This window comes from Bos grunniens, chromosome 5 (assembly GCF_055505025.1).
Source record: "Bos grunniens cultivar Pamir isolate PY7600 chromosome 5, Bosgru_T2T1.0, whole genome shotgun sequence".
Taxonomy (NCBI): Eukaryota; Metazoa; Chordata; class Mammalia; order Artiodactyla; family Bovidae; genus Bos; species Bos grunniens.
In genome coordinates this window covers 1283804-1304096 of record NC_141169.1, presented here as the reverse complement: position 1 = coordinate 1304096, position 20293 = coordinate 1283804, and the positions used below count along the sequence as shown (strand labels likewise).

The 20293-nt window shown below is 49.6% G+C and overlaps 1 pseudogene; it reads left to right on the top strand.

Annotated features, from left to right (window-relative positions):
• Positions 1 to 18818: 18818 nt before the first annotated feature.
• LOC147371240 (ATP-sensitive inward rectifier potassium channel 12-like) lies at positions 18819 to 20067 on the top strand (annotated as a pseudogene).
• The last annotated feature ends 226 nt before the right edge of the window (positions 20068 to 20293 follow it).

Sequence of the window (20293 nt, the reverse complement as noted above, 5' to 3'; positions counted from 1 at the left end):
GTGACCCTCCCCCTGCAGAGCGAGTCAGGGGCTCAGAAATGTGGTGCTGGGAAGGCGTGAGGGACCAGGATATTTCCACCTCCATGTACGAATCAGATGAAACCCATCATGACCACACGAAATAGATAACATTATTCACCCCATCTCGCTGGTGAGAAAACTGGGCTCAGAGTTTATATGACTTGCTCAAAGGCATCCAGGAAGGGACAGAGACAAGATTTGAATGCAAGCCATACTGCCTTTGATTCTATATTTCCCAACTCTTCTTTGGCACCCCATTGCCCTTGGGGTCAAGTCCAAACTCATTAAAATGACATGCAGGGCCTCTCAGCACCTCTGCTAATACACGCATTGGTGTGAAGCGCATAGGTACTCAGCCCATCGCCTCCCTGCTTTTAGGGTGTCTTTCTACACCCTGCTCAGCCCCAAATCCTTAGCACCCTGAATGCAGGTGCTGGAAGGGCCAGCCCCCTTGCGTGTAGTAGGGACAGAGTTCAGAGTTGGGCGAGCCTTGCCCAAGGCCCAGTGTGTGAGGAGAAGAGCCAATGTGCACCCTGCTCTCTGGGACCCTGAGTGCCCCTTGCTGTGCTGTGGTCAGTCTCAGCTGAGCTCTCTCCAGGGAGTCCCCTGCCCTCTGACTGGGTCACACTCCTCCCCTGGCCTCCAAAGGCTCTGACCGTGCCTCTGACCCTGTCTGTTGCGGTTGCTACCTAGCTCACTGTCTTCCTGCTTGGCAAGGTTCCACTTGCCGACAGATGCTGCTGGTCCATCACTGAGCCCCTGGTGCCCAGCTGAGTCCAGCAGTGAGTGAGCCCTGAGGAAAGTTTGCCTGACAGAGGGAGGCCCAGAGGGGCCCGGGGGCCTATCCTAGGTCACATAGTGAGATTGAGTAGAAGTGGGAGCCCCATGAGTAACCCCAAGACCCCCCAGGCTCCACTTGCTCCTGGGACTCAAGGAGGCCCACGGACAGGCCAGTGTCTATGATGCCCACTCTAGCAAAGGGCACTAGGGGTCTCTGTCCTCTGCTGCTTCCAGGGGTCTGTGGTCAAGGACACCCTGTCTCCCTCCTGCTCCTACTCCAAGGGGAAGTATGTTCTTAAGATAAAAATACCCTTGGGAGTATTCCCTGGCATGACCTGTCTTCCACACTGGGGGCCAGAACTTCCTGCCCTGGCTTCACCTCAGGGCTCAGAAAGTAGACATTTACCCCTCCTGGCCACTTGGCTCAGCCTATCCTTGAGGTCAGTGCATCCAGCCCCTGTCTCCAGGCCACAGAATCTGAGGGGCCTGCGGTGTTGTGGTCACTGTGGTTCCCGTAGCCAGCATTTACTGGGCACCCCAGCCAGAGATGACACCCTGGGCACAAAGTGGGGGGCAGGGCGGCGAGACCCCACTCCCCACTCAGGGCCCGCCTGCCTTGGTGTCTGTCGAGTGCATCCTGAGAGCACCATACCGGGCCATACAGGAGGGTGTGTCACCCTCTGCGAAGGCTGGGAGGGCCGGCATTTACCGTGTGTCTGCTGCACTGGACACCCTCTTCGTAGCCTCCCCATTTTGCAGATGAGAAGCCTGAGGCCCAGGGAAGTTCTCATGGGGAGCTGGCAGGTGATCAGGCCTCGAATGCAGGGCTGAGGCTCACTGATCCCCAAGCCCCACCCTCCAGGGGAGGCTGTCGTTGGTGAGGATGGGGACATTGGTAGTAGAGCCAAGTGGTACCCAGCCTATGCCCAGTGCACTTCCCCCATTGCATTGCAGCAAGGCTGAGTAGGAAGGGGAAGTGACCCACCCCTGACTGATAGGACGGTCCTGGGAGAAAAGCAGAGGGCTCCCCTCCCTTGCTGGGAGGCTGAAGGACAGTCTAGCCATCACATCAGGTCATCCCTGTCAGCTGCAGACCCTGCCCCTGCCTTGACCTTCCCTGTCCAGGACTGTGACCACCCCCCAACCCCCCGCCAGGAGAATGTTTAGTGAACCTTAGAGGGTTGGGGGTCACGTCTGTCTCATGGGCCGTGGTCACTGAAGGGGAAGCCGGAGTGCTGGAAGGGCATCAGATTCTGGGCTCTTGTCCCTGAGCTCTGTGCCTCACTCTGTGGCTCTGAGTCTCACCTGTGTCTTTGTTTTTTTGTTTTGTTTTGTTTTTTTGTTTTAAATTTTATTTTATTTTTAAACTTTACAATATTGTATTAGTTTTGCCAAATATCGAAATGAATCTGCCACAGGTATACCCGCGTTCCCCATCCTGAACCCACCTCCCTCCTCCCTCCCCTACCCTCCCTCTGGGTCGTCCCAGTGCACCAGCCCCAAGCATCCAGTACCGTGCATCGAACCTGGACTGGCGACTCGTTTCATACATATTATACATGTTTCAATGCTATTCTCCCAAATCTCCCCACCCTCTCCCTCTCCCACAGAGTCCATAAGACTGATCTATACATCAGTGTCTCTTTTGTTGTCTCATACACAGGGTTATTGTTACCATCTTTCTAAATTCCATATATATGTGTTAGTATACTGTATTGGTGTTTTTCTTTCTGGCTTACTTCACTCTGTATAATAGGTTCCAGTTTTATCCATCTCATTAGAACTGATTCAAATGTATCCTTTTTAATGGCTGAGTAATACTCCATTGTGTATATGTACCACAGTTTTCTTATCCATTCATCTGCTGATGGGCATCTAGGTTGCTTCCATGTCTTGGCTATTATAAACAGTGCTGCGATGAACATTGGGGTACACGTGTCTCTTTCCCTTCTGGTTTCCTCAGTGTGTATGCCCAGCAGTGGGATTGCTGGATCATAAGGCAGTTCTATTTCCAGTTTTTTAAGGAATCTCCACACTGTTCTCCATAGTGGCTGTACTAGTTTGCATTCCCACCAACAGTGTAAGAGGGTTCCCTTTTCTCCACACCCTCTCCAGCATTTATTGCTTGTAGACTTTTGGATCGCAGCCATTCTGACTGGCGTGAAATGGTACCTCACTGTGGTTTTGATTTGCATTTCTCTGATAATGAGTGATGTTGAGCATCTTTTCATGTGTTTGTTAGCCATCTGTATGTCTTCTTTGGAGAAATGTCTCTTTAGTTCTTTGGCCCATTTTTTGATAGGGTCATTTATTTTTCTGGAGTTGAGCTGTAGGAGTTGCTTGTATATTTTTGAGATTAGTTGTTTGTCCGTTGCTTCATTTGCTATTATTTTCTCCCATTCTGAAGGCTGCCTTTTCACCTTGCTAATAGTTTCCTTTGTTGTGCAGAAGCTTTTAAGTTTAATTAGGTCCCATTTGTTTATTTTTGCTTTTACTTCCAATATTCTGGGAGGTGGGTCATAGAGGATCCTGCTGTGATGTATGTCGGAGAGTGTTTTGCCTATGTTCTCCTCTAGGAGTTTTATAGTTTCTGGTCTTACGTTGAGATCTTTAATCCATTTTGAGTTTATTTTTGTGTATGGTGTTAGAAAGTGTTCTAGTTTCATTCTTTTACAAGTGGTTGACCAGATTTCCCAGCACCACTTGTTAAGGAGATTGTCTTTAGTCCATTGTATATTCTTGCCTCCTTTGTCAAAGATAAGGTGTCCATATTTGCGTGGATTTATCTCTGGGCTTTCTATTTTGTTCCATTGATCAATATTTCTGTCTTTGTGCCAGTACCATACTGTCTTGATAACTGTGGCTTTGTAATAGAGTCTGAAGTCAGATAGGTTGATTCCTCCAGTTCCATTCTTCTTTCTCAAGATCACTTTGGCTATTCGAGGTTTTTTGTATTTCCATACAAATTGTGAAATTATTTGTTCTAGCTCTGTGAAGAATACCGTTGGTAGCTTGATAGGGATTGCATTAAATCTATAAATTGCTTTGGGTAGTATACTCATTTTCACTATATTGATTCTTCCAATCCATGAACATGGTATATTTCTCCATCTATTAGTGTCCTCTTTGATTTCTTTCACCAGTGTTTTATAGTTTTCTATATATAGGTCTTTAGTTTCTTTAGGTAGATATATTCCTAAGTATTTTATTCTTTCCGTTGCAATGGTGAATGGAATTGTTTCCTTAATTTGTCTTTCTGTTTTCTCATTATTAGTGTATAGGAATGCAAGGGATTTCTGTGTGTTGATTTTATATCCTGCAACTTTACTATAATCATTGATTAGTTCTAGTAATTTTCTGGTGGAGTCTTTAGGGTTTTCTATGTAAAGGATCATGTCATCTGCAAACGGTGAGAGTTTTACTTCTTCTTTTCCAGTTTGGATTCCTTTTATTTCTTTTTCTGCTCTGATTGCTGTGGCCAAAACTTCCAAAACTATGTTGAATAGTAATGGTGAAAGTGGGCACCCTTGTCTTGTTCCTGACTTTAGAGGAAATGCTTTCAATTTTTCACCATTAAGGATAATGTTTGCTGTGAGTTTGTCATATATAGCTTTTATTATGTTGAGGTATGTTCCTTCTATTCCTGCTTTCTGGAGAGTTCTTATCATAAATGGATGTTGAATTTTGTCAAAGGCTTTCTCTGCATCTATTGAGATAATCATATGGTTTTTGTTTTTCAATTTGTTAATGTGGTGTATAACATTGATTGATTTACGCATATTGAAGAATCCTTGCATCCCTGGGATACAGCCCACTTGGTCATGATGTATGATCTTTTTAATGTATTGTTGGATTCTGATTGCTAGAATTTTGTTAAGGATTTTTGCATCTATGTTCATCAGTGATATTTGCCTGTAGTTTTCTTTTTTTGTGGGATCTTTGTCAGGTTTTGGTATTAGGGTGATGGTGGCCTCATAGAATGAGTTTGGAAGTTTACCTTCCTCTGCAATTTTCTGGAAGAATTTGAGCAGGATAGGTGTTAGCTCTTCTCTAAATTTTTGGTACAATTCAGCTGTGAAGCCGTCTGGACCTGGGCTTTTGTTTGCTGGAAGATTTTTGATTACAGTTTCAATTTCCGTGCTTGTGATGGGTCTGTTAAGATTTTCTATTTCTTCCTGTTCCAGTTTTGGAAAGTTGTACTTTTCTAAGAATTTGTCCATTTCTTCCACGTTGTCCATTTTATTGGCATATAATTGTTGATAGTAGTCTCTTATGATCCTTTGTATTTCTGTGTTGTCTGTTGTGATCTCTCCATTTTCATTTCTAATTTTATTGATTTGATTTTTCTCCCTTTGTTTCTTGATGAGTCTGGCTAATGGTTTGTCAATTTTATTTATCCTTTCAAAGAACCAGCTTTTGGCTTTGTTGATTTTTGCTATGGTCTCTTTTGTTTCTTTTGCATTTATTTCTGCTCTAATTTTTAAGATTTCTTTCCTTCTACTAACCCTGGGGTTCTTCATTTCTTCCTTTTCTAGTTGCTTTAGGTGTAGAGTTAGGTTATTTATTTGACTTTTTTCTTGTTTCTTGAGGTGTGCCTGTATTGCTATGAACTTTCCCCTTAGGAGTGCTTTTAAAGTGTCCCACAGGTTTTGAGTTGTTGTGTTTTCATTTTCATTAGTTTCTATGCAAATTTTGATTTCTTTTTTGATTTCTTCTGTGATTTGTTGGTTATTCAGCAGCGTGTTGTTCAGCCTCCACATGTTGGAATTTTTAATAGTTTTTCTCCTGTAATTGAGATCTAATCTTACTGCATTGTGGTCAGAAAAGATGCTTGGAATGATTTCTATTTTTTTGAATTTACCAAGGCTAGATTTATGGCCCAGGATGTGATCTATCCTGGAGAAGGTTCCATGTGCGCTTGAGAAAAAGGTGAAATTCATTGTTTTGGGATGAAATGTCCTATAGATATCAATTAGGTCTAACTGGTCTATTGTATCATTTAACGTCTGTGTTTCCTTGTTAATTTTCTGTTTAGTTGATCTATCCATAGGTGTGAGTGGGGTATTAAAGTCTCCCACTATTATTGTGTTATTGTTAATTTCTCCTTTCATACTTGTTAGCATTTGTCTTACATATTGCGGCGCTCCCGTGTTGGGTGCATATATATTTATAATTGTTATATCTTGTTCTTGGATTGATCCTTTGATCATTAGGTAGTGACCATCTTTGTCTCTTTTCACAGCCTTTGTTTTAAAGTCTATTTAATCTGATATAAGTATTGCTACTCCTGCTTTCTTTTGGTCCCTATTTGCATGGAAAATCTTTTTCCAGCCCTTCACTTTCAGTCTGTATGTGTCCCCTGTTTTGAGGTGGGTCTCTTGTAGACAACATATGTAGGGGTCTTGTTTTTGTATCCATTCAGCCAGTCTTTGTCTTTTGGTCGGGGCATTCAACCCATTTACATTTAAGGTAATTACTGATAAGTATGATCCCGTTGCCATTTACTTTATTGTTTTGGGTTCTAGTTTATACACTGTTTTTGTGTTTCCTGTCTAGAGAATATCTTTTAGTATTTGTTGGAGAGCTGGTTTGGTGGTGCTGAATTCTCTCAGCTTTTGCTTGTCTGAGAAGCTTTTGATTTCTCCTTCATATTTGAATGAGATCCTTGCTGGGTACAATAATCTGGGCTGTAGGTTATTTTCTTTCATCATTTTAAGTATGTCTTGCCATTCCCTCCTGGCTTGAAGAGTTTCTATTGAAAGATCAGCTGTTAGCCTAATGGGAATTCCCTTGTGTGTTATTTGTTGTTTTTCCCTTGCTGCTTTTAATATTTGTTCTTTGTGTTTGATCTTTGTTAATTTGATTAATATGTGTCTTGGGGTGTTTTGCCTTGGGTTTATCCTGTTTGGGACTCTCTGGGTTTCTTGGACTTGGGTGATTATTTCCTTCCCCATTTTAGGGAAGTTTTCAACTATTATCTCCTCAAGTATTTTCTCATGGTCTTTCTTTTTGTCTTCTTCTTCTGGGACCCCTATGATTCAAATGTTGTAGTGTTTAATATTGTCCTGGAGGTCTCTGAGATTGTCCTCATTTCTTTTAATTCGTTTTTCTTTTATCCTCTCTGATTCACTTATTTCTACCATTCTATCTTCTAATTCACTAATCCTATCTTCTGCCTCTGTTATTCTACTATTTGTTGCCTCCAGAGTGTTTTTAATTTCATTTATTGCATTATTCATTTTATATTGACTCTCTTTTATTTCTTCTAGGTCCTTGTTAAACCTTTCTTGCATCTTCTCAATCTTTGTCTCCAAGCTATTTATCTGTGATTCCATTTTGATTTCAAGATTTTGGATCAATTTCACTATCATTATTCGGAATTCTTTATCAGGTAGATTCCCTATCTCTTCCTCTTTTGTTTGGTTTGGTGGGCTTTTATCCTGTTCCTTTGTCTGCTGGGTATTCCTCTGTCTCTTCATCTTGTTTAAATTGCTGAGCTTGGGGTGTCCTTTCTGTATTCTGGCAGTTTGTGGAGTTCTCTTTATTGTGGCGTTTCCTCGCTCTGTGTGGGTTTGTACAGGTGGCTTGTCAAGGTTTCTTGGTTAGGGAAGCTTGTGTCGGTGTTCTGGTGAGTGGAGCTGTATTTCTTCTCTCTGGAGTGCAATGAAATGTCCAGTAATGAGTTATGGGGTGTCTATGGTTTTGGGGTGACTTTGGGCTGCCTGTATCTTGGAGCTCAGGGCTGTGTTCCTTGCTGCTGGAGAATTTGCTTGGTATGTCTTGCCCTGAAACTTGTTTCGCCCAGAGAGGTTTACAGCGTTATATGGAGAAGAGAAGAGTGAGGAGGGAGTTAGAGGTGACCCGAATGAGATGAGGTGGAGTCAGTAGAGGAGAGAGTGGGCTATTTAGTAGTCTCTTCCTTATGTGCACTCCACAACTGGACCGCTCAGAGTTGTTCACAGAGTTATACAGAGAAGAGAAGAAGGAAGAAGGTGGCAGAGGTGGCCAGGAGGATAAATGGGGGGAATGAAAAGGAGGGAGACAGATCCAGCCAGTAATCAGTTCCCTAAGTGTTCTCCACCGTCTGGAACACACAGAAATTCACAGAGTTGGGTAGAGTAGAGAGGGGTTAGGGAGGAGACACAGGCGACCTAGTGGAGAAAAAGGAGAGTCCAAAGGGAGAGAGAGCAGTTAAGCCAGTAATCTCGCTCCCTAGTGAAAAATGGGTACTGAAGATTGGGTTCTTAAAGGTACAAAATTGGTAAAAAAAAAAAATACGTAAAAGCAAAAATTTAAAATCTAGAGTAGAGTTTGGAATTTCAAAAATACGATGTTAAAGAAAAGAAGAAGGAAAAGAGAGAAAAAACGAAGAAACAAAACCAAACAAGGTCGCAAAAATTATACAGAAAATATAGGTACAAAATTGATAACTAATACCAAAAAGCAAAAGTTAAAAATCTAGAGTAGAGTTTGGAATTTCAAAAATACAATGTTAAAAAAAGAAGAAGAAAAAGAAAGAGAGAGAGAAAAAAAAACAAACAAGAACAAACAAGGTCGCATAAATTATATAAAAAAAAATACAGGTACAAAATTGATAACAAATACCAAAAAGCATAAATTAAAAATCTAGAATAGAGTTTGGAATTTCAGATATACAATGTTATTTAAAAGAAGAAGAGAAAGAAACAGAGAAAAAGAAAAAGAAAAAATAAAAAAGGGTCACAGAAATTATATAAAAACAAAAACAAAAACAAAAAAACTATAGGTACAAAATTGATAACAAATACTAAAAAGCTAAAATTAAAAACCTAGAGTAGAGTTTGGAATTTCAAAAATACAATGTTAAAGAAAAGAAGGGAAAAGAAAAAAAAAGTCAAAAAAATTATTAAAAAATATATATATATGAAGTTTGCTTTAAAAAAAATAGGGTCTTCTTTTTTTTTTTGCAAAGTAATCGGTTATAAAAGTGGAAATTAAAGGAATAATAGAGGACTTAATTTTTTTTTTTTTTTTTATAGGCTCACTTGTTCAGTCGCACTGAGGGGAGGTAGGGAGGGATGCTGCAAACAAATAACACTGGCGTGTGCTTGCAGTGCCTCAGCCACACTGGGTCTGCCCCCAGTTCACGGCGCGTGTAGCCTCTCTGCCCACGCTGCTCAGGCTCTAGGTTGCTCCGCCGCGAACCATCCGCGACCCACCCTGGGCTGCCTGTACTTCCCGGGTCCAAGCCGCTCAGGTTCAGGCACTCGGGTAGTCCTCAGAGGTGCAGACTCTCAGTTGGGCCTGCGTTTTGTGCCCTTCCCAGATCCGAGCAGCTCAGGTGATGAGGTGTTTTGCGCGCGCGATTGCTGCGACTTATCGCCTCCCCGCCGCTCGGTTATCTAGTTGTGCACCAGCACACCTTCTCAGGCAGATGTTGACCGCCCAGACCCCCAAGAAGTTTTAGTTAGCAAAGAAGCCTGCTTACAGTTTTATAGATAGTGTCTCTCTGGGGCTGCGATTGTCCCCTTCCGGCTCTGGCTGCCTATCACCAGAGGGGGATGGTCTGCCGCCGGCTATCTCTGTTCAGTCCTTTGTTCCGTGTGCGGGCCTGGCGGTGTCATAGGTTAGGGCTGGCTTTTCGCGTGGTAGATATCCCACAGTCTGGTTTGCTAGCCCAAATTATTTCGCTCAGATAGTGCTCGGGGTATTCAGGCCAGATTCTTGCGATGCAGCCCGCGCCACGCCTCCCTGCCCAGCCCCCGCTTGCTAATGGCGTATGCAGGCGTCTGTGCTGCTTCTCCGCTGGGGGAGTTACCGTAGGGCTCGCAATGTGTGGGTTTTAATTATTTATTTTTCCTCCCTGTTATGTTGCCCTCTGTGCTTCCAAGGCTCGGCACAGATTCGGCAGTGAGAAGGTTTCCTGGTGTTTGGAAACTTCTCTCTTTTTAAGACTCCCTTCCCAGGACGGAACTCCGTCCCTCCCTCTTTTGTCCCTTTTTTTGTCTTTTATATTTTTCCCTACCTCCTTTCGAAGACTTGGGTTGCTTTTCTGGGTGCCTGATGTCCTCTGCCGGCTTTCAGAAGTTGTTTTGTGGAATTTACTTGGCGTTTAAATGTTCTTTTGATGAATTTGTGGGGGAGAAAGTGTTCTCCCCATCCTACTCCTCCGCCATCTTAGCTCGAACTCACCTGTGTCTTTGTGATCCAGGGCAAGTCCCTGCTCTGCTCAGAGCCTCCGTCTCCTCCTTGTGGAATGGAGCTGGTTTTGCTTCCCTCATAGGAGAAAGCCTGTTCTAGGCAGCAGGGAAACAGAGGCTGAGAGAGCCCGGGGCAGGCAGGCCAAGTGACCCCAGGGATGGGAGGCCAGCGCTCCTCCGTCTGCCCTCCCCACAGCCGGGTGTCATCCCCCCTGCTCAGAGTTCCAGCCCTCAGTGACTTCACCCCTCTCAGCCTCGGTTTTCCCATCTATCCCTCAGGGTGGGCTGTGAAGGTTGGAGTATCACTGAGGCCAGGAACCCAGGCACACAGGTCCTGACGTGGTGGGTGTCCACTCCAGGGGAAGGACAAGAGGTCAGAGGCCCAGGAACTGGTCCTTGCTGTCAGACGTCCATCGTATTTAGAGGAGCAGACGGCAGGGCCCCTGGCTGCTGCTCTGGGAACCATGAGGGATGGGTAATCAGGGGGCTGAGGGCTGGGTGTCTTGGGGTGAGCCTGGAGTGAAGGGAGACCAGCCAGGCCACCTCCTAAAAGCACGAGCAGGTGCCCCGAGCCAGGAAGTGACTCAGCCAAGGTCATACGGCTGGTGAAAGGCAGAGTTGCAACTGACACTGGCTTTGTATGCTTCTAAACCCACCACTGGTGCTGCCTCAGGAGGTTTGTGGTTTGGGGCTGGCTCACACCACACCAGCTGGCCCTTAATCCCAGCTGGAAGATCCAGTGTGACTGGATAACCGCCAATGTGGCTGGGAGAGGGTGGCCTGCACAGGTGCTGTGGCCAGGTGGACTCACCTCCAAAGACTCCCCAATGCCCGCTTCCCCCTCCCCACTGCCCTGGCTTCATGGCACCCTGCAGAGGAAGGCAGGGGCTGTCCGGTCACAGCGGGGCCTGTGGTTGGTGTGCCAAAGGCTCTGCAGGCAGCCAGGTGCAGAGGCCGAACCACAGGGTCTTCAGTGACCTGAGGAGGACTTCCACGGCACCCGTCTCTACAGCAGGAGCGGCAGTGGCTCCGACTTTGTAGGGTTCCAACGCCATGAAACTTGCTTGACTTGGTGCCTGTGAAGCACCTACCAAGTGTCTGGCACACAGTAGGCATTCAGTGACTGTCAGCGGCCACTTTCTCTGGGGGCCCACATTGCACTGCCTTCCTCTGGCTCTCAAGGGTCATTATGAACAGACCCACGGGGTCCTCCACCTTCCATGGGGTCCGGGGAAAGCAAGCAGAGATGGGGGTTTGTGTGGAAGTTTATAACTGTTGAGCTCCCCCCACCAAGGAGAATGATAACTGTGCTTTGTCAGCTTCAGGCTCTTCCAGCCACTGAGACCTCTCCATCTGGTGCCTGGGAAATGGCAGCCACCGCTAGCGCAGCCTTGAAAGCAGTCACTTGTTTGGTGAGCACCGTTACTCAGAAGATAGGGCTCCAGAGGTAAGACTGGGTCACGGATGTGCACCTCTCCACCCAGTCATCCTTCCAACCAGGCACTCATCTCTTTACCCACCTGCCCATCCACCCATCCACGCACCTATGTGACCTCTCGTCCACCCTCTATCCATCTTCCATCCATCTAACTCTTCACCTACCTACCCAACCCATCCAGCCATCTTTCCATTCATTCACCACACCACCGACCTGCCCCAGCTATCCAGCCACCCATCCATCCATCCATCCGTCCACCCACCCACCTGTCCATCCATCTGTTCATCTGTCCACCTGTCCTTCCACTCATCCACCCATCCACTCAAACATCCATACATCCACTCACTCATCCATCCACTCACTCATCCGTTCACCCAACTCATCCAGACATTTTTCACCCACCTAACTGATCCACCCTTCTAGTCATTCTCCATTCATCCATCCACCTGTCAGGCCCGTTTATCCATCTACACGCTTGACCACCCACTGGTATATGTACCTATCTCCTCACTCATGGATTCATGCATCTCCTCATCCATCTCTCTGTTCAGCAGCTTATTCCCTCATCTTTGTCTGAGCAGCAGACATTTACTGGGTGCCTGCTCTGTTCCAGGCCTTCCCAGTCTCTCTGGACTTCTGAGATTGGCCAGAGATGGGGCCAAGGCAAAGCCAACTCTCACACAAGGTGGAAAAGCACCTTCTGGTCCTGACAGAGGAAGCCCAGGACCACAGAATCTAAAAGGGCCTCAGGGAAGTGGCGGGCTTCCACTGGTTCCTGACCAATGGATCTCCAGCATTCCCATTTGCTGTGATCTGGAGACTGGACCACATGGGGTGAGGGTCACCACAGGAACATCCGTAAGGAGCCTCTTGCAGCATCTATATAGGAACGCCTGGTCAGGAGGGGCCTGTGGGCAAGGAGTGGGTGGATGGCTTTGATCACTCAGGAGGTAGAATGCACAGGACCTGGGGAAGGAGTGGATTTGGGGGCTGAAGGGGAGGGAGTTGCTGGGGTGATTGGGGAAATGGTTGGGCTGCCCAGTGACCCCATAGGGTGCAGGGGGTGAGAGGAGAGAAGGAGACTGAGGACGGGGGAGTAGGGGGAAGGGGGTAAGCTTTGGAGAAGAGGAGGAGCATGTGGGCTCCAAGGTGCTGGGAGGATGTGGGGGTGGTGGGCTCGGGGTTGGGAGTCTCTGCCAGAGGCCTAAGGGAGGCCCAGGACTGAGGGCCCCTGTAAGATTAGCACAGCAGGAGCCCCAAGTGTGCTCTTTGGAGTAGGGAGCTGCTCCCTGGCCTGCCAGTGCACAGGTGGAAAGACTGGGGTTGGTGGTTGGAAACTGGGCAGGTTTCCTGGAAGCGGGGAGGGTCCAGGGATAGCCAAGCACCAGCCAGGCTCATCACCAGCACACAGAAGGCCTCTTCTCAGGCCTCACAGAGGCCTCATAGGGGCCCAGCCCTGAAGGCCTGCACAGTGTTGGCCCCAAATGTTTTGATGTCTGGGGAAGGGGAAGGACTGTGTCTGGGAAACATGGGAAGGCACAGGAGATGGCTGTCATCTCCCCAGACTGTGAAGGCAGAGGTGGTGGGCCCCTAGCCCCCTGCCTCCTGGCCACGTCAGCTCTCGGCTCTCCCCAGCCAGCCTCAGCCTGCTTACTGGACCCTGAGGTGCCAGCATGCCCTCCCCACACCATGGACACCCCTTCCCCACCTCTGCACCCTGAGCTGTCCTGTCTCCCTGTGGTGAACCTGCCAAGCCTGGCCCACACTGCTCACTCCCTGTGTGGCTGAGTGAGGGCGCCCTTCTCAGAGCCTCAGTCTCCCCACTTGCAGAGGAAGGGTTGCATTTTTCAAGCCCTTGTGCTGAGTCTGATAGATAGTGATTGGATTAGAAAAGAGGGTGAGGCGACCGCAGGGTGTCCTGAGAAAGTGTTCTGTGATGGGTTAGTGGTGTCTGCCTTGGTCATGGACTGGGGAGGAGGTGTTCGTAGGCCACATGCTGGCTTTCCCTGAGACGAGTGCTTTGTAAGGATTCTTCCTGTTGACCATGGACTTGTAAGGACTTGACCATGAGGTAGTGAGTGCTGCTTCCCTGGATGCCCCAAGCAGGGCCTGAATGGCCATAGATCAGGGGGTGCTGGCGAGGCTCTTGCCTCTGCTTTTGTTTGCTGAGAGATGGGCTATTTGTGTCATTACCACGTGGAATTTCAGGGACCCTGAGCACTGAGGATAGGAATACAGTGTTGTGTCCACAATCTGGCCTTGGGGACTGGAGGAGATAAGGAGATGGGCAGTTGAGTTCTCTTCTACCCTCGACACTAGGTGGTCACTCCTGAAAGGCTATGTGACCCTGGGTAAATGACTCAAGCTTTCTGAGATTCAGTTTCCTCACCCAGGAAGTCATCAGAAGGGATTACAGGAGCTATTTGAGCTCTTAATGCCTGGTAGGTAGTAAGCACCGAAAAAGTACCGATCACTCTGTTCACACCTAAGAAGGGGTCCTGCCACCTGGAAGGGGGACATTGAGTTTCTCCTCAGTGGCCCCTCCGTCAGTGCTTTCTTGGCTTTGTGCCGGGGACCAGCCCCGGCTGACCCAGGGAATTCGAAGCGGGGACGGCGTTGGTGAGGATCAGGAAACAACTGCTTAATTAAACGTTTATTAAGGATATAAAGAGTGGTGAAATAAGGATAGCTCAGCGAAGAAATTCAGTGAAGAAAAGAGGCTGAATAAAATTCCAAAGCAGGGAATTTACGTCACCTACGAAGGCCGCAGGCATCCTCCCGTTCTCCCGAAGGAGAGGAGACACTAAGTCTTCCCCGGTCAGATCTTAGAAGCCCAGGCAAAATTAGTAGGCTTGACGAGCTTCCCTGCCTCAGAGGAAAAGTTCAGCTAGAAGGTGAAAGAAAGAACGACATGGGGAGACCAAATTCCGGTGAACAAAAAGAGCATAATTTATTTTCCAAAGTAGTTTTATACCTTAAGTTGTGCATAGAGGATAATGGGGGAAGGGGTAGAGTCATGCAAAGGCAGCAGTTCCTGGCCCTTATCGAAGCCAGGCTTTCAAACATATCATATGCAAAAGTTTAGGTGATTTGCATCATCTTCTGGCCCGGAGGCCTGTTAACATTTTAAGAAACTTATTTTTCTCTAAAGGTGATTATTCTAAAGTCAGGCGCCAGCCTCCAAAAAGCATTAGATAAAGTTGCATTCCTACAGAGCAAAGGTGTGATGGGCTATAACAAGAAAAAGAATTAACTCAAGGGTCCCAGGTTACAAACATTAAAGCTACTACTTACACCAATTATATTAATCAATACACTGCCAGGGACACAGCAGATAAGGGATATGGAAACTTAGCAGCAAACATTGGCCCGACAAGTGAAAATCCCTTCACCAATACAATTTCTAATCAATCTTTTAACTGCTCAAAGGAATCTGCATTTAGACGGTTTAGAACATCTCATGCCTCTCATACTTGGGAGGCTCTGAGTAATCACGTGTGGCCGGAAAAACCTATTCAGGCAGGCTAGAGGACTTCCAAAGGAATTTGTAGGTTGAAACACTCACATCCAGGAATTATTAACTGGAGCTGTAAGCTAACTCTTTTCAGAGAGAGGTAGTGGGGAACAGCCCCCTGTAAAGTCAGAGTTGTAGGTGAAAGCACAAAGCAGAAAGTAGGCAGACTCTGGTTTTGGGGGTAGATTGCTCGAGAATTTCCAGGGAGACTCCTGAGGCTTGATCTCGCCTTTGCGTATGCCAAGCCTCCTTCCTCATGACCTTTGCCAGGGGCGGAGCTCGCTCCCCACAGCTTTGCCCTGGTCTCTTCTCGATGTTGCAGAAACCTGAAGCCCAGAGCCTCAGGGGACCTGGCATAGGGTGGCCCACTCCACTCGGAGGCTCCTCCTGAAGCCCCAGCCACAGTTGTGTGTTAGCTACCTGCCTAAAAGCTTGCATCCCAGTCCCTGCTGGGGCACTGAGCCTGCTGGGTGCCAGAGGCTCTGTGCGTGGGTGCTGTGGCTGGAGGGTGTGCCAGTTCTGGAGACGCTGGGCTCGGGACAGCTTCGCCTCCCCTTGGGGCTCTCTGGGTCCAGCCCACTGGGTGTGCCTCACACCCCATCTCCACTGCTGTAGTCACCTGGCCTGGCTCAGGTGGGAGATCCCAGTGCCTGTCTCCCCTTCCCCTCCTAGCAACACCTGGGAACCCTGCCAGCCAACCTGGGCTTCTGACTGCTGTGGTGTCACTACTTATTGTCTTTATCATGTATCTCAACGTGGCCCAGGAAGTGTTTTGTGACCTGGGACAAGTCTCAGCCTCAGTTTTCCCATCTATAAAATGGAGACCTAGCCTCCTTGCCTGCTAAGGCCTCTTCCAGCAAAGCAAATTTAGCTTCCTGTCTGTTTAAACTAACCATATGCGTGTGTTGAGCAGGAGCCAGACAGGCCTGTACATCCGTGGTTAAGGATATTGTCCCACTTTTCTCTTTTCTGGCCATGCCCTGCAACTTTTGGGGTCTTAGTTCCCCGACTAGGGATGGGATCCAACCCAGGCCCCCTGCAGTGGAAGTGCAGAATCCTAACCATTAGACCACCAGGGATGTCCCCCACATTTCTTAAACTGAGTCCTTAAAGACCACAGAGCCCTGCAACCTTGCCTTGGGTGTATGGAGGGTCCCTGGATGTTTGGCAGGTTTGTGGTGCTGGGGCTCCTACTGTGGGTCCTCTTCTCAGCCTTCCTTTGTGGTGGTGTGTTCACCAAGAGCTGCAAGGGCTCCCCACACCCCTGGCATCTCATGCACGCATGTACATGCACACAGAGCTGTCTGCTATGTCTCTGCTCCTTGGCTTCCAGGGGCCTTTGCCCAGGTGACTTCACTCTAAGTACCAGTTTCCAGCTCTGAGAAGTGAGGTAGTGGCTGTGAATGTAACCTGTTGATTTTCTCTATAGTTTTAGGAGGAACATCAATAGAAGAGGTCTGGGTGGGGCATAGGCACTCACCCCAGGCAGAGACACCGGTGGTCGCTGTGACACCCGCCACCTGCCTGGGAGTCGGCCAGGTGTGAGGTTGCCCAGCTGCTGGGAATAGCCGTGCCAGTCTGGGCTCTCCTGGCTTTGATTTTTTCGATTCTGTCCCTGATGCAGGCCTCAAGCAGCTCAGAGCCTCATGTGGAGCAGCTGTGACCACCTGGACGTCCTGCAAGTCCTCCTGGCCACACAGACGCCCCGCCCCTCCCCCGCTCCCCCCCCCCCCCCCCCCACCGCCCCTGCAATCCGGTGGCATGCTTCCAGCATCTGAGTGCCCCACCCTAGTCACCTCTGCTTGGAAGGCCCAGGAATCTCGTGCTAGGCTATCTTCCAGGCACAGTCCCTGAGGCACCCCCACCGCTGGCTCCTTGCCTCCTGGCCCAGGCAGAAGCAGCATCCACCATTATAGCCTCAGGCCTCAGCTCCTCAGACCCAGGGTGAGGTGGTCAGCTGTAGGGGAGAACGGCAGTGTGAGGAGAGGCCACTGTAGAGCCTGGGGTCCCCACAGTGGAAGACGTTGTTAGATAGAAGTAGTTCTGAGTTCAGCTCTCCTTCTTAGTGGTTATGTGATTTGGGGGAAGTCACTTGACCAATCTGAAACTCCATCCAGAGAGTAGAAATAGCCACAGTAGGTACCTCCTTGGACTGCTGAGTCCTCCCTGGACTACCTCCTTGGATCCAGGAGTGTTTGCTGACAGGTCTGGACTGCTCTCCCTGTGGATGGATGAGCAGGGAGCATTGTGTACCTGCCAGACCTGGGGATCCAGTGACACTAGCAATGAGATGGACCCTGGGAAGGGTCTGCAGCCTGGCAGGTCAAGTGGGCTCCACCCTCCTTCTCCCAGGTGTTTGCAGCAAAGGTCAGAGGCGGTGCCCTCTGTGTGGCTCTGGCTGTACCCTATCCCACACCAGGGCTGATCTCAGCTCTGCCACCTCCTGGCTGTCACCTCCATTCCCTTTCTCCTGGTCCAGTTGCCCTGGAACCTTCTCTGTGGCCTCAGTGTCTGAGTGCCCTCAAGTGCTCCCAGGCTTGTCTGGCTCTGATCTCATGATACAACTGGTTTGGGTTTGGGGGTGTGGCATGGGGTCCATCATTGCCCTGCCACGTTGTTCTGGCTTGCTGCCCTACACAGACAGCCATGTGGCCTCAATGCCCACCCATGGGGCCAAGTGGACCTGGGGTCTCATGTCTACAGATGCTATGCCAGAGCCAGCAGGGGCCCAGGGATGGGTGGCTGCTTGCGCGTCTGGGGCCTGGATGCTTGCCCCCAGCAGTGAGAATGGGGTTTGTCTGGCTGCAGGAACAGTGCGTGGGTTATGGCCTGGAAGCACCCAGTGTGCAAGTGTGTGTGCCAGCCAGGTGCTATGCTGAGTGGGTGGAGGAAGAGGACTCTTCTGAGTGCTCCCCACATGCTCTCATTTAGAGCTGAGGAAGGCAGGGGTGGCAGAGGCCCCCAGGCTTAGGTCAGCAATCGGTGACCCCCCTGGAGGCTGACTCATGGACCCCCTTCTAGCCACCTCTGGTGATGGGGAGGCCACAGGCCTAGCATATGGGCAGTGAAAATAGGCATCTGGGGGAGAGTGTGAGTGTCAGGAGGGTGGTGGCCCCAGCTTTGGATGTCCTTCAGGCTGAGGCCCAGGCCTCAAGAGTGAAACTGCCGTGAACCAACAGCAAACCCCTGTGCTCAGGGAGCTGGTGGTCTTGTGCTGGGATGGCTTGTGCAGCCCCGAGCAAGCTGTTGCTGTGGTTACTCATACTGAGGTCAGAGGGGTATGTGTGGGATTCCAGTGGGGTTCTGGGGGGGGGGGTGCACAGTTTTCTCAGGTGCAAGGAGGCCCTGGAGATGCCCCCGAGGCATCACAGCCAGGGGCTGAGAGGAGGGTGTCCAGGTGGGCCCAGGGACAAGCAAGGGTGAGGCTGGAGACCAGATGGACTGACTCCTGGGGGCTTCCGTGGGCACTGGCACCAGGGTGGGAGCAGGAAAGCCAGTATGGTGTCTTTCATGCTGGTCTTCATGGGTGATTTCAAGGACTCAGGCCGGGAGGGTAGAAAAAAGGAGCTGGATCCTGAATCCTGAACATATTGGAAAGCAGAGCCCTGGGTGGGAGAAAGGGGAAATGAGGAAGAACCAGGGTTCTCCTCTGGAGCAGCCAGAAGGCTGGAGGCAGGCGAGGAGCTGGCTGAGGTGGGAGAGAGGACTGGGAGCTGGCTGTGGGTGAGTCTGGGTCTCCACAGCCAGGGCTGGGCTGGGGCAGAGGCAGCGGCGGGCAGGCTCCAGTCAGCACAACCAACAACCCCGCCAGTCCTCTCTGTTGCAGAGTTGCCCAGCCCTGAGCCAGTCTGGGGGTGAGTGGGGTCCTGCTGCCCCTACCTCCTGGATGACTGTGTCCGGCCGCACAAACCCCTACAGCATTATGTCTACAGAGGACGGGCTGCACCTGCTCACTGCGTCGGGTGCCAACTGCTTCGGCAATGGCAAGGTGCACATGCAGTACAGGTGCAGGAATCACTTTGTCAAGAAGAGTGGCCGGTGCAACATCGAGCTCGCCAACACGTCCGTTACCTGGCGGGCATGCTCACCACATGCATGGACATCTGCTGGCGCTCCATGCTGCTCATCTTCTCACTGGTCTTCCTCACCTCCTGGTTGCTGTTTGGCATCATCTTCAGTATCATTGCTGTCGCCCATGGGGACGTGGAGCCCACGGAGGCCCACGGCTGAACGCCAGCATGCTGCAGGTGCTTGGCCTCATGGCGCCTTCCTCTTCTCCATTGAGACACAGACCACCATTGGCTACGGGCTGCGCTGCGTGACCAAGGTAGCAGTGCTCATGGTGGTGGCACCGTCCATTGTGGGCGGCATCAGCGACTCCCTCAGGATTGGCGCCATCATGGCCAAGATGGTGCAGCCCAAGAAGCACGCCCAGATGCTGCTATTCAGGTACAATGCAGTGGTGGCACTGCACAATGGCAAGGTCTGCCTCACGTGGTGCGTGGGCACCTAGGCAAGAGCCACATGTGGAGTCCCATGTGCGGGCCCAGCCCATCAAGCCCCGGGTCATGGAGGAGGGCGAGTACATCCCACTGGACCAGATCGACATTGATGTCGGCTTTGACAAGGGCCTGGACCGCATCTTCCTGGTGTCTCCCATCACCATCCTACACAAGATTGATGAGGCCAGCCCTACTGTTTGGCATCAGCCTGCAGGACCTGGAGACGGAGGACTCTGGGATCGTAGTCATCCTGGAGGGCATGGTGGAGGCCATGGCCATGACCAGGCAGGCCTGCAGATCCTACCTGGCCAATGAGATCCTGTGGGGCCATCGCTTTGAGCTCGTCCTCTTCAAAGAGAAGAACCAGTACAAGATCGACTACTCACATTTCCACAAGATGTCTGAGGTGCCATCCACGTCCTGCTGCAGTGCCAGGGACCTGGTGGAGAACAAATTCCTGCTGCCAAAGCACCAACTCCTCCTGCTACAAGAATTAGCAGCCTTTCTGAGCCACGAGGAGGAGGATGAGGTGGATGGAGAGCAAGACAGCCTCAGCTCCCAGGCCACGTGCAACTTTGACAGGCCACAGGCTGGCACAGCCCTTGTCCTTACAGACGGGAGTCTGAGATCTGAGCTGCTATTGATCAGTTGTCTCGAGTGGCCTGGGGCACCTCCTCTCAGGCCTGTCCACCTTCCAGGCTCACACTGGACGGCTCAGGCCACAGACTCTGCAGGAGGGCCACTCCGAGCAGCCTTTCGTCTCTCACCAAGAGCAGATCTGTGTTTTCAAACTCCACTGTCTGCTTTTTGCCTCCTCTGTGTTTATTTATTTTTTGTGCTAAAGACCAAAATAGTCTCC